Source organism: Rhinoderma darwinii, chromosome 2 (genome assembly GCF_050947455.1).
Source record: "Rhinoderma darwinii isolate aRhiDar2 chromosome 2, aRhiDar2.hap1, whole genome shotgun sequence".
Lineage (NCBI taxonomy): Eukaryota > Metazoa > Chordata > Amphibia > Anura > Rhinodermatidae > Rhinoderma > Rhinoderma darwinii.
This window is the reverse complement of record NC_134688.1, coordinates 118,919,424-118,935,504: the sequence shown is the minus strand read 5'-3', so window position 1 is coordinate 118,935,504 and position 16,081 is coordinate 118,919,424. Positions and strand designations below refer to the sequence as shown.

Here is a 16,081-nt window from a genome sequence, read left to right as displayed (position 1 = left end):
AAATCTTTAATTCGACGTATACACGTAAAACAAGATGCGAATATAATTCAAACATACACATGTAAATGTTTTAGGAGGTTCGCAGGACAGGCTAAATGAAAGATGAGGTAGTGATGATAGGGCAGACATTTTTGTGGACTTCCGGTCACTAATCCATTAAAGAACACTACAGTTAGGAGTCTTTTACAGGGGCGATTATCGTGGAGAATGTCGTAAGATTGAATAAAAATTTGCAGTCATGTCCAGCGATTGCAAGGTCAGAGAGGAATTGAATGTTTGCTGTTGCTCGATTCTTTTAGGAGCTAAAAAGTGATAATTTAATGGTGTTAGATCTCCTCGTGTAAACAGGCACCTGCTGGCCGGTACAAGACGAGACAGGAGGTGCGGAATTGTTGGCCAAGGCATGGTGACTGCTCAAAGGAGGAAATACAAGCAATCTCAAAAGTGATCGAGAATCCGAAAACACAGGATTATTGTATGTGTGTGTATATATATATATACACACACATACATATACACACACACACACACACACACGCACGTCCTTGGAATGTTAATTTGCTATATCGTCGATCAGCTGTCTTTTTTTTTTTTTTTTTTTACAAATTTATCTTCACATTTAAAAGGATCCTAAAGGCCCTTTTACAAAGGCAAAATGTCTTCCTAGTAAACGAGCGTTGATCGGCGCTCATTTGCTCCATTTAAACGCAGTAATGATTGGAATGTATAGGGGTGCACGATGGATAGTTCGTCCCCATACATTTGCATCTTGTCGGCAGCACAACCCGTTTACACGGGAAGATGTCCAGTCGACAATCTACCATTTTTCCACAGCCATAAAATATTTGATCAGCCGAGAAACGAGTGTTTGCTCGTTTGTCAGCGGATCCCTGCCCTGTTTACACAGGGCAATGATGAGAAACGATCGTTCGCCCAATCACTGACACGTGTAAAAGGGCTTTTATGATCACCCCAGCTGATAACAGGAAAAATAGACTGTATTCAACTATACTGAAAAAGCAGATAATACAGACTTTGGCCAGGTTAACATATCAGTTTTATGCGTTTGTGTTTATTCTTTTTACAGCTAAATCTAGGACACAAATTCTAACATAGTTTATACCGAGATATATTTATATATTGTTATCAAGGCCTTTAGTTTAGTGCCCCTTTAAATTCAATGATTATGGGAGCTTCACCCAGGTGATTAACTAGCCTGGGGACAATTTAGTTTTTTTTTGCCAGACCGATGAAGCCATCTCTACAACCTAAATATTTTCTTTCCTTATTTCAGAAAATTCACGAAACCCCAAAATTATCTAAAATTATTTAGAAATCATTTTATCATCAAAGCTGAGATTTCAAACAATAAAAACACATTTTCAGTGAGTTTATGTAAATTAGTCGCCGTGTTTAGGAGTAAGGGCAACAATTTTCAGATCGATTTTCTTTTCGTTGCCGAGAGCAAGTATATAATCCAGGCCGCCCGGTGTAATGAAGTACAGAAAGGTGTATGTTCCCTCTCTCATTATACACTACAAGATCTTGGACAGGTACTCCGATTTCAGCCTAGGGACATCACCCCCATTGCGGCTGTTGAACACAATAAACTAGTTTCTCCCTTATTGTTCTGGTGTACAGATCACAGCATGCCAGAAATTAAACAAAAAATTATTATGACCATTTTATACACAGATTAGCTTTTCTCAAATGACTGGGTTAAATAGGCTTCTGTTAACTGTAGAAAGCAGCTGTCATGTTTAATAAGACGTCAGTATATGGCACCATAGTAAAATTCTGTACTCTCCAAAGGTAACCTACCTTTCACTGTCACAACTCCGTAGCCTTTGCCAACACAGAGGTCAAAACAATGTCCACTTCACACTTTAAGTGAAGGGCAGAGCATTCACCTCACACATTTTGCCCTGCGGCCTGGCGCATACGAGCGACTGTACTCTTGGGCAGCAGCTGTGCTTAGGTTATGTAAGGCAATATACCCCTCCTCTTTCTTTACCTCCAACAGAGCCTAAAGGATTTATTATTACATATAGACATGTGGGGTCTCAGCTGTACATCTGGAGACTACCAATCCCATTGCACCTTGGCTTCGTATCCATGTGCTTCACAGTTAGAGCTTATATTAGGCAAACACACGTGAACGGTCACGCAGGCACTATTATTTCTGCTCACATGATGCGAACAAATATTTGCAAGAACACCTAATGTCTTAGAATGAAATAAAGAAATAAAAAAAACGTTTAAAAAAAAAACCCAAAACTGGATAATTAATTTTTATCCCATCCAAATGCACTTTACGCCACAAGCACTCTCAAGTATCACAATGTTAGATCATTACTACTACTATTCAGTCTAAGGGTATGTTCACACAGCAGCCTCCGTTATGTCTGAAATTACGGAGCTGTTTTCAGGAGAAAACTGCTCCGCAATTTCAGACGTAATGGCAAGTGCAGGCGCTTTTCGCTGCGTCCATTACGGACGTAATTGGAGGTGTTTTTCCATGGTGTCAAAGGGAAACGGCTCCAATTACGTCTCAAGAAGTGACATGCATTTCTTTGACGCGGGCACAGTACATTGTAAAACCCATTCAAATGAATGGGCAGATGTGTGCCTAGGCTTTAGAGCCGTATTTTCGGACGTAATTCGGGGCTAAAACGGCCGAATTACGTCCGTAAATAGGGTGTGTGAACCCAGCCTAAGGGTATGTTCACACGGCTTATTTTCAGCCGTTTTTCAGGGCAGTAAACGCACCCGTAAAAATGGGTGAAAAAACGGAAGCTAAACGCCTTCAAACATATGCCCATTGATTTCAATGGGAAAAAAAGTGTTTCGTTCAGACGGGGCGTTTCTTTAAACAGCCGCTTGAAAGAAAATGGCGCATAAAAAAAGTCCCGTAAAAAGTGCACGCCACTACTGGAGTTGTTTTTTGTAGCAGTTTTTCATTGGGTCAATAGAAAAACATTTCCAAAACGCGCATTAAAATAACGTCTGAAAATCTGAGGCGGTTTTCTCTTGAAAACAGCTCTGTATTTTATAGCCGTTTTTCGTATGAACATACCCTCAAGATATGTTCACATGGCTTATTTTCAGCCGTTGTTCGGGCCGTAAACGCCCCAAAAAACGGCTAAAAAAACAGAAGCTGAACGCCTCCAAACATCTGTTCATTGATTTCAATGGGAAAAACTGCGTTTCTTTACGTGGCCGTTTGAAAAAAATTGCGCGGAAAATAACGCCCCGTAAAAATAAATGCATGTCACTTCTTGAATCATTTTTCATTGGGGCAATAGAAAAACAGCTCCAAAAACAATGCCTCCAAAAACGTTTGTATTTTAAAAAACGGCTGAAAATCAGAGGCGGTTTTCCCTTGAAAACATCTCCGTATTTTACAGCCGTTTTTTGTTTAGCGTGTGAACATACCTCTATGGTGATCATACACAATGCACATTTTACCAATATGATCGAATGCCCCATTTTTGAAGGATTGTCCAGAGAATCCGACCTCTAAGGACGGCCGAAAAATCGGAAGCAGAACGCCTCCAAACATCTGCCCTTTGATTTCAAATGGAAAAACGGCGACGAAAAAGAAGAAGTGCAGGTCACTTCTTGGGACGTTTTTGGAGCAGTTTTTCATAGACTATTGAAAACCGCTCAAAAAACGGACGTAAAAAGGCAGCGAAAATCGAGAGTGGCTTCAAAAACCATCTGAAAATCAGAAGCTGTTTTCCCTTGAAAACAGCTCCGTATTTTCAGACGTTTTTGACTCAGCGTGTGAACATACATACCCCTATTGTCCCACAAATAGGGATTCTAAATCCGGGAGGTATGCGTACATTGACACGGGTGTCAGTTTAAGAGAGGTCTACATAACCAATTCAATACAATTGAATGCTGCTTGTGACTTACTTTTCTTACTCACGTCCAGTTTGTTTTTTAAACTAGTCTGTGTCAGCGATCAGGAATGGGTCAGGCTTCTGGAGAGGAGCTCTTTAAAGGGGTATTCCAGCCAAAAAACATTTATCACCAAGCCACTGGATAGTTGATAAATGTTAGATCGGGAACCCCAAAATTAATAGAACAGTGGGATATCGGCCCCCTGTTCTATTCAGCAAAACTACCACTGTAAGGAGCAGTGTGAACGGAGTGGTGACCGTGCATACTGCATTGGATTCCATACTACTCCGAAGTCCAAACTAAAGAGCCGTACAGTTTCTATGCACTGCCATACAAGCTGAGAGTACCGGGCTCTGCAGTGTGTATGGGCCCTAAATGATACTGAGCAGCAGTTGTAGTACAATTCCAATGGACAAAACGTGTGATCGCAACAAATATAGAGCAGACCACCAGACAGACCTATTTAAATATTTGCAGGTATCTTGATGGGGGGGGGGGGGGGGGGCGGAGAATAGCATATGCTCAATGCAGGTAAAAATGGCCTGCTGACAAGGAAACTGGCGTCAATATTACCTAACCAGACACTACAAGAAATAACAGCAGGATGCGGATAGTCATGGTACCGTCCAACGATTCTTATCTGATGCTTGTTTAATTACCAATATATGTATTATACATCTAGACATACACATCACATGTTCCAACTGAATAACAAACCGAGATCTTGAAAACCATGAGGAATTCATACAGAAAGCAAATTGAAAAATTGGATAATTTAATTATACAAAAATAAACATTAAATTTACTGAAACAAACAAAACTAAGGCTGGGTTCACACAGAGTTGTTTTTGCAGGCAGAAAATCTGCCTCAAAATTCCGTTTGGAATTTTAAGGCAGATTTTGCTCTGCTTGCATGTCAATTTTTGCAGTGTTCTTTGCCCGCGGCCATTGAGAACCGCGGGCAAAAAACACAGCGAAATACGCTTTCTCTGCCTCCCATTGATGTCAATGGGAGGTCAGAGACGTAAACGCCTGTAGATAGGGCATGTCCCTTTTTCCCGCTCGAGGGAAAAAAACACCTCTGCATCCCATTGAAATCAATGGAAGGCACTTTGAAGTTTTTTGGCACGTTTTCTGACACGGTTTCCGCGTAAAAAAAAACTCTGTGTGAACTGACCCTTAGCCCTTATTCACACGACAGGGTTTCCCGGCCGGGTGACGGCCGTTCATAAATCGTCCGTCACCCGGCTGCATTAGAAACAGTAGACCCCTAATGGGGCTATTCACACGACCGATGCAACCTGCAGGGGGCTGGGTGGCATCACCTGCAGGGGGCTGGGTGGCATCACCAGCAGGGGGCTAGGTGGCATCACCAGCAGGGGGCTGGGTGGCATCACCAACAGGGAGCAGGGTGGCATCACCTACAAGGGGCAGGGTGGCATCACCTACAAGGGGCAGGGTGGCATCACCTACAAGGGGCAGGGTGGCATCACCGACAAGGGGCAGGGTGGCATCACCAACAAGGGGCAGGGTGGCATCACCAACAGGGGGGCTGGGTGGCATTACCAACAGGGGGGCTGGGTGGCATTACCAACAGGGGGGCTGGGTGGCATTACCAACAGGGGGGCTGGGTGGCATTACCAACAGGGGGGCTGGGTGGCATTACCAACAGGGGGGCTGGGTGGCATTACCAACAGGGGGCTGGGTGGCATTACCAACAGGGGGCTGGGTGGCATTACCTACAAGGGGCTGGATAGCATTACCTACAGGGGGCTGGGTGGCATTATCTACAAAGGGCTGTGTGTGGCAACAAATGTAAATGAAATTCATCTGATTTTAAAACGGACAGGGAAAAAAACGGATGCAAAACGGGTCAAAATCGGCCGTTAAAAACGGCAACACGGAACGGAATCGGAACGGATGCAAACCGGCCGGGAAAAACGGCCCAAAACGGCCGATTTTATCGGCCGATACTCGGACCCTGTCGTGTGAATGAGGTGTTAGGCGGGATTCACACGACCGGGTCGTTCCCGAGCCCGAGTGTCGGCCGGTAAAATCGGCCATTTTGCTCGGCCGGTTTGCATTAAGTTTTGCATCCGTGCCGGGCAGATCCGGACAGTGACATCAGCGGCAACTCCTGAAGGGGAATCCCCATGTGTTCGGGGATTCCGCTTCAGGAGTTTCCCCTGATGTCACTGCCCAGATATGGACAGAGACATCAAGCGCTGTCCAGGAGCGGAATCCCCAAAAACACGGTGATTCCGCTCCTTCAAGGAGCTAAAGTGCGGCTAGCACATAACAGAGCGGGGACATACCTGCCCGCTCTGCTATAGTGGCGTCGCTACAGTAGTAGCAGCCGCAGCAGCAGCAGCTGCAGCTGCTAGTGGCGCCATCAAACGTGTCGCCGTGCCAGGGTGCTTTTCAAGCAGGGGAAGGGAGCCAGCGCAGCGCTCCCTTCCACCTGCTGTACACCCCGGCCCTGCCACACAGTGTACAGCGATGCCATTCGTCAGAATGGCATCAACTCCTCCTCCTCACATGCACTCTGCGCTGTGAGGAGGAGGAGATAGAGCGCAAGCTCCGGAAAACCCGGCCATCACTCGGGACACATCCCGGTGATGGCCGTGTATTACCCGGCCCCATAGACTTCTATGGGAGCCGGGCGGCCGGGTACCCGGGCGAAGATAGAGCATGTCCTATTTTTTGGCCGTCAAAAAAAATCGGTCGTGTAAATAGCCCCATTAGGGGTCTATTATTTCTGACCTGGCTGTGTCCATTTGCAAGTATGGCCTTTTTCTGTGTCTATTATTCCTAATGCAGCCGGGTGCCGGCCGATTTATGAACGGCCGGCACACGGCCGGGAAACCCTGCCGTGTGAATGAGGCCTTACACTTCTGGCTGCTGGAGATTTATATAATGGCTTGGGAAATGTTCAAACGTTACTCAAATGTGAAATCTCAGAACAAGTTACTTTATATTGTTACTGGCCAGGTTCATCCTTTCATGGGTCTAACGTTGCAATGAACACATTCAACAGAGTGACGCGCCGTTTCACAACAGTGGTATCGTTGTAAAATGTCTTGAGGATAATACGTTTATTTTGCTTCAGTGGCCTGAACGGTCCTCACGTCCCAAACCCTACTGAGCATATGTGGGATTTAGTAGCATTGGCCATCTTCTGTGGCCGCAACTAGCTAGTGTCCTTTTGTTATACGATCTGCTCCATATGTCAGGAAAACTCTTCAAGCATTTGGGTGCATCGAATAAAACTACTAACTCAGAATACCTATAAATATATATCACATACAACAGTTACAAAAAAAACAAACTACTGTATTTCAATAAGGGACCAGATTAGACCAATTTAACTTCTTCAAACAACGCAGTTATTTTCGGACACATAAGGAAACATCTATATTAAAAAGAGGAAGCGTGTTATTATGAGCACAAAACCATTAGGCAATAGCGCAGTGAAACCAGAATGTAAAGTGCAGGATGCATGTATGTGGTTCTTTTTATTTTTTTTCTTTGAACGGAAGTTAAAAGCAAAATAGGGTTACTATTGTCTGCCTACATCCGCTCCATGAAGACATCCTTTGTGTTACAATGGCGCAAGAGTGGTAACTACAGAATGAACATGAGGTTTTATTTTACAAACCTTCATTGAAACATTGTAAGGCTGGATTTACACGAGCGTGTGCGTTTTGCACACGCAAAAAATGCTGCGTTTTGCGCACACAAAAGGCACTTAACAGCTCTGTGTGTCATCACCATATGATGCGTGGCTGCGTGATTTTCGCACAGCCGCCATCATTATGACACTCTGTATGTTTGTAAACAGAAAAGCACGTGGTGCTTTTCTGTTTTCATTCATAGTTTTGACTGCTGTTGCGCGAATCTCGTGCGACACACGGAAGTGCTTCCGTGTTCTGCGCGTGATTTTTCACGCACCCATTGACTTCAATGGGTGCGTGATGCGCGGAAAATGCACGAATATAGGACATGTCGTGCGTTTCACGCGGCGGACTCTCGCTGCGTAAAAATCACGGACTGTCTGCACGGCCCCATAGACTAACATACACTACCGTTCAAAAGTTTGGGGTCACCCAGACAATTTTGTGTTTTCCATGAAAACGCACACTTATATTTATCAAATGAGTTGAAAAATGACTAGAAAATATAGTCAAGACATTGACAAGGTTAGAAATAATGATTTTTATTTGAAATAATAATTTTCTCCTTCAAACTTTGCTTTCGTCAAAGAATGCTCCCTTTGCAGCAATTACAGCATTGCAGACCTTTGGCATTCTAGCTGTTAATTTGCTGAGGTAATCGGGAGAAATTTCACCCCATGCTCCCAGAAGGCCCTCCCACAAGTTGGATTGGCTTGATGGGCACTTCTTGCGTACCATACGGTCAAGCTGCTCCCACAACAGCTCTATGGGGTTGAGATCTGGTGACTGCGCGGGCCACTCCATTACAGATAGAATACCAGCTGCCTGCTTCTTCCCTAAATAGTTCTTGCATAATTTGGAGGTGTGCTTTGGGTCATTGTCCTGTTGTAGGATGAAATTGGCTCCAATCAAGCGCTGTCCACAGGGTATAGCATGGCATTGCAAAATGGAGTGATAGCCTTCCTTATTCAAAATCCCTTTTACCTTGTACAAATCTCCCACTTTACCAGCACCAAAGCAACCCCAGACCATCACATTACCTCCACCATGCTTGACAGATGGCGTCAGGCACTCTTCCAGCATCTTTTCAGTTGTTCTGAGTCTCACAAATGTTCTTCTGTGTGATCCAAACACCTCAAATTTCGATTCGTCTGTCCATAACACTTTTTTCCAATCTTCCTCTGTCCAATGTCTGTGTGCTTTTGCCCATATTAATATTTTCCTTTTATTAGCCAGTCTCAGATATGGCTTTTTCTTTGCCACTCTGCCCTGAAGGCCAGCATCCCAGAGTCGCCTCTTCACTGTAGACGTCGACACTGGCGTTTTGTGGGTACTATTTAATGAAGCTGCCAGTTGAGGACCTGTGAGGCGTCTATTTCTCAAACTCGAGACTCTAATGTACTTGTCTTGTTGCTCAGTTGTGCAGCGGGGCCTCCCACTTCTCTTTGTACTCTGGTTTGAGCCTGTCTGTGCTGTCCTCTGAAGGGAGTAGTACACACCATTGTAGGAAATCTTCAGTTTCTTGGCAATTTCTCGCATGGAATAGCCTTCATTTCTAAGAACAAGAATAGACTGTCGAGTTTCACATGAAAGCTCTCTTTTTCTAGCCATTTTGAGATTTTAATCGAACCCACAAATGTAATGCTCCAGATTCTCAACTAGCTCAAAGGAAGGTCAGTTTTATAGCTCCTCTAAATAGCAAAACTGTTTACAGCGGTGCGAACATAATTGCACAAGGGTTTTCAAGTGTTTTCTAATCATCCATTAGCCTTCTAACACAGTTAGCAAACACAATGTACCATTAGAACACTGGAGTGATGGTTGCTGGAAATGGGCCTCTATACACCTATGTAGATATTGCATTAAAAACCAGACGTTTGCAGCTAGAATAGTCATTTAGCACATTAACAATGTATAGAGTGTATTTCTGATTAATTTAATGTTATCTTCATTGAAAAAAACTGTGCTTTTCTTGCAAAAATAAGGAAATTTCTAAGTAACCCTAAACTTTTGAACGGTAGTGTAGGTCCGTGCAAGGCGCGTGAAAATCACGCATGTTGCACGGACGTATTACACGTTCGTGTAAATAAGCCCTAAGGCTGGGTTCACACTGAGTTTTTGCAGGCGGAAATTCTGCCTCAAAATTCCATTTGGAAGTTTGAGGCAGATTTTAGTCTCCCTGCACGCCGATCTTCGCTGCGTTTTTCGCCTGTGGCCATTGAGCGCCGTGGGCATAAAACTCAGCGAAATACACTTTCTCTGCCTCCCATTGATGTCAATGGAAGGTCAGAGGCGTAAACGCCCGAAGATAGGGCATATCCCTTCTTTCTCCCACGAGACGGTTTTTCCTGCTCGCGTGAAAAAGTGGCCTCCGATTGAAATCCATGGAAGGCATTTTCGGGCCGTTCTCGACGAGTTTTGCGGCGTGGTTTCCGCGTCAAAAAACTCAGTGTGAACCCAGCCTAATACCTTCTCACTGAACAGGTCTACACAACCTGCATTTGCAGTGTACATTTGGTGTATGTACTGGGATATGGTCCCAGCACATATGATAAACGTGTCCACAGACCACTACGGGCCTGACGGAAGGCAAGAGAGTGTCCTTTTAGCATCTGCTGGACTGGTATACATTTGTTTCCCCTATATAGGAAAGTACAGCCTGTTGATATTTCCTATGCAGATAAGCACTGCAATAAACTTATACTGCGCGGCACTCGAGAATCTGTGTTTAGATGGAAATGCTCTTTAAATAATTTGGCAACTTTCTTTGTGGATACTTTGGAAAGACAAAAGGTGGACATGCTGGTTCATGACATTAGACCGTATAGTGATTTACATAGCCCAGATCCTTATAAGTGTGCCCACACCAGAATATTAACACCCCATCTCAATATCACTATTCAATTGTGGGGGCAAATAAAATCTAGAATTAAACCCCAAAAACAGATTGGGCCTAGTATGAAATCCAGTGTAGACAATAATGGAGATGTCATCAATAACAACCAATAAGATCACTTCTCTCATTGTCTAGTACGCCCTGAAAAAACGTCAGCTAGCGTCAGAGTGGCTGGTATTAGCAATGCCTTCATTTCTTTTTGCTTTTACACGGGTTCAACCATCTCTAAAGTTTTCATATGACAGCTAAAACGATATAAAAAAATTCATATAATTGTTCTTTCATTTTCCAGATATCTTCGTCACATAAGCCTGGGTTGTTTTACATAAAGTAATTACTTAGCGATTATTAGCTAAACACTACAGGAAGAACAAGTACTAGATCAGATGTACCTAGATCCCTGTGTAAAATTAATTAGCGGTAGAAATATGCCGACTTTCTGATCATTCAAGAATGCCAATTATGCAGATTACAATGTTTTTGGCGAATCACACGGGACAAATGAAGTTTAAAATCGCTGTCCCCGTGGAGCAAGCACCTTTGTAACAAGCAGCGATGTAAACATTTAGACACTTATTCCTACTGGCAGCGCATGCAGTATTTAGGAGGAAGTTAACAAATCGCCTCCCAAAAAATTATTCTTCAGAATTCTGTAATATCTTTGCAACAATTTAGACAAACCACATAAACCCTATTTGTTATCAAAATTCTACCCAATTAAAAGGAAGAGACTAAAAACATTTAGATGAAGGCTTTTTACCCCCCCCCCCCCCCAGAGGAAGTTGCATTGTGACCGTCATTTAACCGCAATCTTAACGCATGTAGCCGCAGTCTAAAAAGGCATTTTTCCTAAAGATTTAATAAGTCAACAATAAATATAAGACCGAGGTTCCCATATATGGCCCCATTCTCCTGTAAAAATCTGTAAGGAAGAAAAAATAAAAAATATTTGCATGCATGCAACATTATATGTGGTATTATAGAGGTATTTTCTTCTAGGAGTACTGAATCTAGGGGAGGACATGCTGCCTAGGGGCACCCCAAGCCACTCTATACGTCGCTGTACAGGTACTCCGCGGTGTCTTCTGTCCATTTGTTAAAAAAACCTATACAGAGGTTCCTTAGTGATTTCCATTTCTCAGAAAGCTGTATGATGTGGCCATTGCCACTCTTTTAGAAGATATGTCCCAGGTTTCTCAGGCCACAAAATGTCAAATCTGCTTAAGACCCTTTTACACGGGCCAATGATAAGGAGAATGAGCGTTCGTACGGGCACATCCCCATATGTAAACTGGGAGATGTGCGGTGCAAATACATGGTGACGAATGATGGTAGTAACGATTGTTCGTCCCCACAATTAACGATCATTGCTCCGTGTGAATGGAGCAAACTATCACTGATCGACAAGCTGTATTGTCTATTGGCACTCATAAGAGGTGGTTAAACACGGGTGATATCTGCCCGTGTAAAACCACCTTTAGTTATGCAGAGAAATGAGAGCAGGGCACATCACCGCATACCTAGGAAGATTTTCTATTTAGTGGTCAGCCAGTTTTCACTGAAATAGATACAAGAATAGAGGATTATATTCTTATGGGTAACGCGTAACAGAATATATTGCCAATTTTGTATCTATTCTATATAAGTTTTTGCATCTAATAATTCATTAAATGTCATTTTTCATTTCCAGTGTTGATAAATCGAATATAAAAAAAAACCACTGTAAACATCTCTGCCATTAAATATATGGAGAGAGGAGATGCACGTCCAAGTACACGTGCGTAATTTAGCAATATACAGAACCAAAACCTGCAATGAACTGCAGGGAAGCAGCAAAGCTGAGCTGCATTGCGTGTCTTCATTGACTGTATTGTTCTCTTCACTCAGGCATTTACAATTAATAGGGACTTCCCACAGCCAGGGTGAGGCATATACAGGGGGTAGGAGACCAGAACATTGCCAACATCAGCTATTTTTAGCAGCGAAGGACCTTTTCTTTTTTAAGAAATCAGTCTCGTAGGCCATGTAAATAAACAATCTGCACGGATTAAACTTTTCATTGTGCATTTGTCCTTTGTTCACATCTCAGTTCTTGTCCACCCCATCTCTTCATTATGCTGCAGTGTGGGGCTTTGAGGTGAACCTTAAAAAATAAAGATCTTTATTTTTAGTACCTTTACATGCATATCATAAAACCCTTTTACAAAAAAGTGGCTATCTTAATATCGGAATCCCGGCCTTGGTTTAGAACAGAAGCCACGGCACAGTGCTGAATCCATCATAAGACTGATACCAACGGCGACTGACAGACCCCCCCAGAATTAGGCTGCGCTCAATTCAACGAGAAAACCGGAAGTGCTAGATCGGTTGCATGATGGAAACCAACAGATGGAAACCGAACAGTACCCATTGACTTTAAAGAGTTCTGTCAGGTTTCGGTCGTGGTTTCCGTCATTTTTCCGTAAAAAATAGTGCCGCATACTGTGCTACTTTGTCCAGTAAAAAGGATGGAATCTGTAATGGAGGCTCCTAATGCAGATGTGAACAAAACCTCAGGTCTGTCAGGTTCAGTCATGGCACCTGAACAGACCTGAGCATCTGACTGCTGCTGTAATTTACCACGGTGGCAAAAATGCTGCACAGCAGCATGTGGATAAACTCTAGTAGTATAAGATGCAAATCCAAAGTCTCACTCTCAGGGCCGGCCTTAGGGGTGTGCGACCTGTCCGAGTGAACAGGGCACTGCACCCTCCCAGCATGTAAGGGGCACCACTGGGTTTTGCATCTGCTCTGTCTTCTGCTCTTGGTTACAAACAAGAGCAGAGGCAGCAAGAGAAAGGGTATGTGCACACGATAGCAGGCATTTACGTCTGAAATGACAGACCGTTTTCAGGAGAAAACAGCTGCCTCGTTTCAGACGTAAATGCTCCTCCTCGCATTTTGCGAGGCTTCTCTGACAGCTGTAAATTTTGAGCTGCTCTTCATTGAGTTCAATGAAGAACGGCTCAAATTACGTCTGAAAGAAGTGTCCTGCACTTCTTTTGACGAGGCTGTATTTTTACGCGTCGTCGTTTGACAGCTGTCAAACGACGACACGTAAATGACAGCTTGTCTGCACAGTACGTCGGCAAACCCATTCAAATGAATGGGCAGATGTTTGTCGACGTATTGTAGCCCTATTTTCAGACGTAAAACGAGGCATAATACGCCTCGTTTATGTCTGAAAATAGGTTGTGTGAACCCAGCCAAAAGGAGGAAGCTCCACTCACAGCCCGCCCTTGCAAGAAACCTGTGAGCCTGTCAGCAAGGAGAGATGGTAAGTGCCTATGTGCGTATATGTGTCCGTGTATAGAAGTCTCAGTGTTTGTATGCGCAATTGTTCCAGTATGTGTGTATATGTGCCTGTGTGTCTACATACAGTAGGTTTCGAATTGTGTGTGTATATATATATATATATATATATATACACACACACATATACACACTACCGTTCAAAAGTTTAGGGTCACTTAGAAATTTCCTTATTTTTGAAAGAAAAGCACAGTTTTTTTTCAATGAAAATAACATTAAGGCCTGATTTACAAAATGCGCAAAAGGCACTTAACAGCTGCGTGTGTCATCAGTGTATGATGCGCGGCTGCAAGATTTTCTCGCAGCCGCCATCATTTTGACACTCCGTTTGGATGTTTGTAAACAGAAAAGCACGTGGTGCTTTTCGGTTTACATTCAGAGTTTGACAGCTGTTGCGCGAACCACGCAGTTCGCACGGAATTGCTTCCGTGCGGCATGTGTGGTTTTCACGGACACCCATTGACTTCAATGGGTGCGTGATGCGCGAAAAATGGGGAAATATAGAACATGTCGTGAGTTTTACGCAGCGCACTCACGCTGCGCAAAACTCACGGACTGTCTGCACTGCCCCATAGAGTAATATAGGTGCGTACGACACACGTGAAAAGCAAGCGCGTATATTACGCTCGTCTAAATGATGCCTGACAATGTTTAGAGTGTATTTCTGATTCATTTAATGTGCTAAATGACTATTCTAGCTGCAAAGGTCTGGTTTTTAATGTAATATCTACATAGGTGTATAGAGATCCATTTCCAGCAACCATCACTCCAGTGTTCTAATGGTACATTGTGTTTGCGAACTGTGTTAGAAGGCTTATGGATGATTAGAAAACACTTGAAAACCCTTGTGCAATTATGTTAGCACTGCTGTAAACAGTTTTGCTGTTTAGAGGAGATATAAAACTGACCTTCCTTTGAGCTAGTTGAGAATCTGGAGCATTACATTTGTGGGTTCGATTAAAATCTCAAAATGGCTAGAAAAAGAGAGCTTTCATGTGAAACTCGACAGTCTATTCTTGTTCTTAGAAATTAAGGCTATTCCATGCGAGAAATTGCCAAGAAACTGAAGATTTCCTACAACGGTGTGTACTACTCCCTTCAGAGGACAGCACAAACAGGCTCTAACCAGAGTACAAAGAGAAGTGGGAGGCCCCGCTGCACAACTGAGCAACAAGACAAGTACATTAGAGTCTCTAGTTTGAGAAATAGACGCCTCACAGGTCCTCAACTGGCATCTTCATTAAATAGTACCCGCAAAATGCCAGTGTCAACGTCTACAGTGAAGAGGCGACTCTGGGATGCTGGCCTTCAGGGCAGAGTGGCAAAGAAAAAGCCATATATGAGACTGGCTAATAAAAGGAAAAGATTAATATGGGCAAAAGCACACAGACATTGGACAGAGGAAGATTGGAAAAAAGTGTTCTGGACAGACGAATCGAAGTTTGAGGTGTTTGGATCACACAGAAGAACATTTGTGAGACGCAGAACAACTGAAAAGATGCTGGAAGAGTGCCTGACACCATCTGTCAAGCATGGTGGAGGTAATGTGATGGTCTGGGGTTGCTTTGGTGCTGGTAAAGTGGGAGATTTGTACAAGGTAAAAGGGATTTTGAATAAGGAAGGCTATCACTCCATTTTGCAAAGCCATGCCATACCCTGTGGACAGCGCTTGATTGGAGCCAATTTCATCCTACAACAGGACAATGACCCAAAGCACACCTCCAAATTATGCAAGAACTATTTAGGGAAGAAGCAGGCAGCTGGTATTCTATCTGTAATGGAGTGGCCAGCGCAGTCACCAGATCTCAACCCCATAGAGCTGTTGTGGGAGCAGCTTGACCGTATGGTAGGCAAGAATTGCCCATCAAGCCAATCCAACTTGTGGGAGGGCCTTCTGGAAGCATGGGGTGAAATTTCTCCCGATTACCTCAGCAAATTAACAGCTAGAATGCCAAAGGTCTGCAATGCTGTAATTGCTGCAAATGGAGCATTCTTTGACGAAAGCAAAGTTTGAAGGAGAAAATTATTATTTCAAATAAAAATCATTATTTCTAACCTTGTCAATGTATTGACTATATTTTCTAGTCATTTTGCAACTGATTTGATAAATATAAGCGTGAGTTTTCATGGAAAACACAAAATTGTCTGGGTGACCCCAAACTTTCGAACGGTAGTGTGTGTATGTGTATGTGTATATATATATATATATATATATATATATATATATATATATATATATATATCCGTGTGT

General features: G+C 43.3%; 1 protein-coding gene across 1 annotated transcript in view; it reads right to left on the bottom strand.

Annotated features, from left to right (window-relative positions):
• Positions 1-16,081, bottom strand: part of NCKAP5L (NCK associated protein 5 like) — an 89,043-nt gene that overhangs the window by 48,549 nt on the left and 24,413 nt on the right. The gene's annotated exons all lie outside the window — the stretch shown is intronic.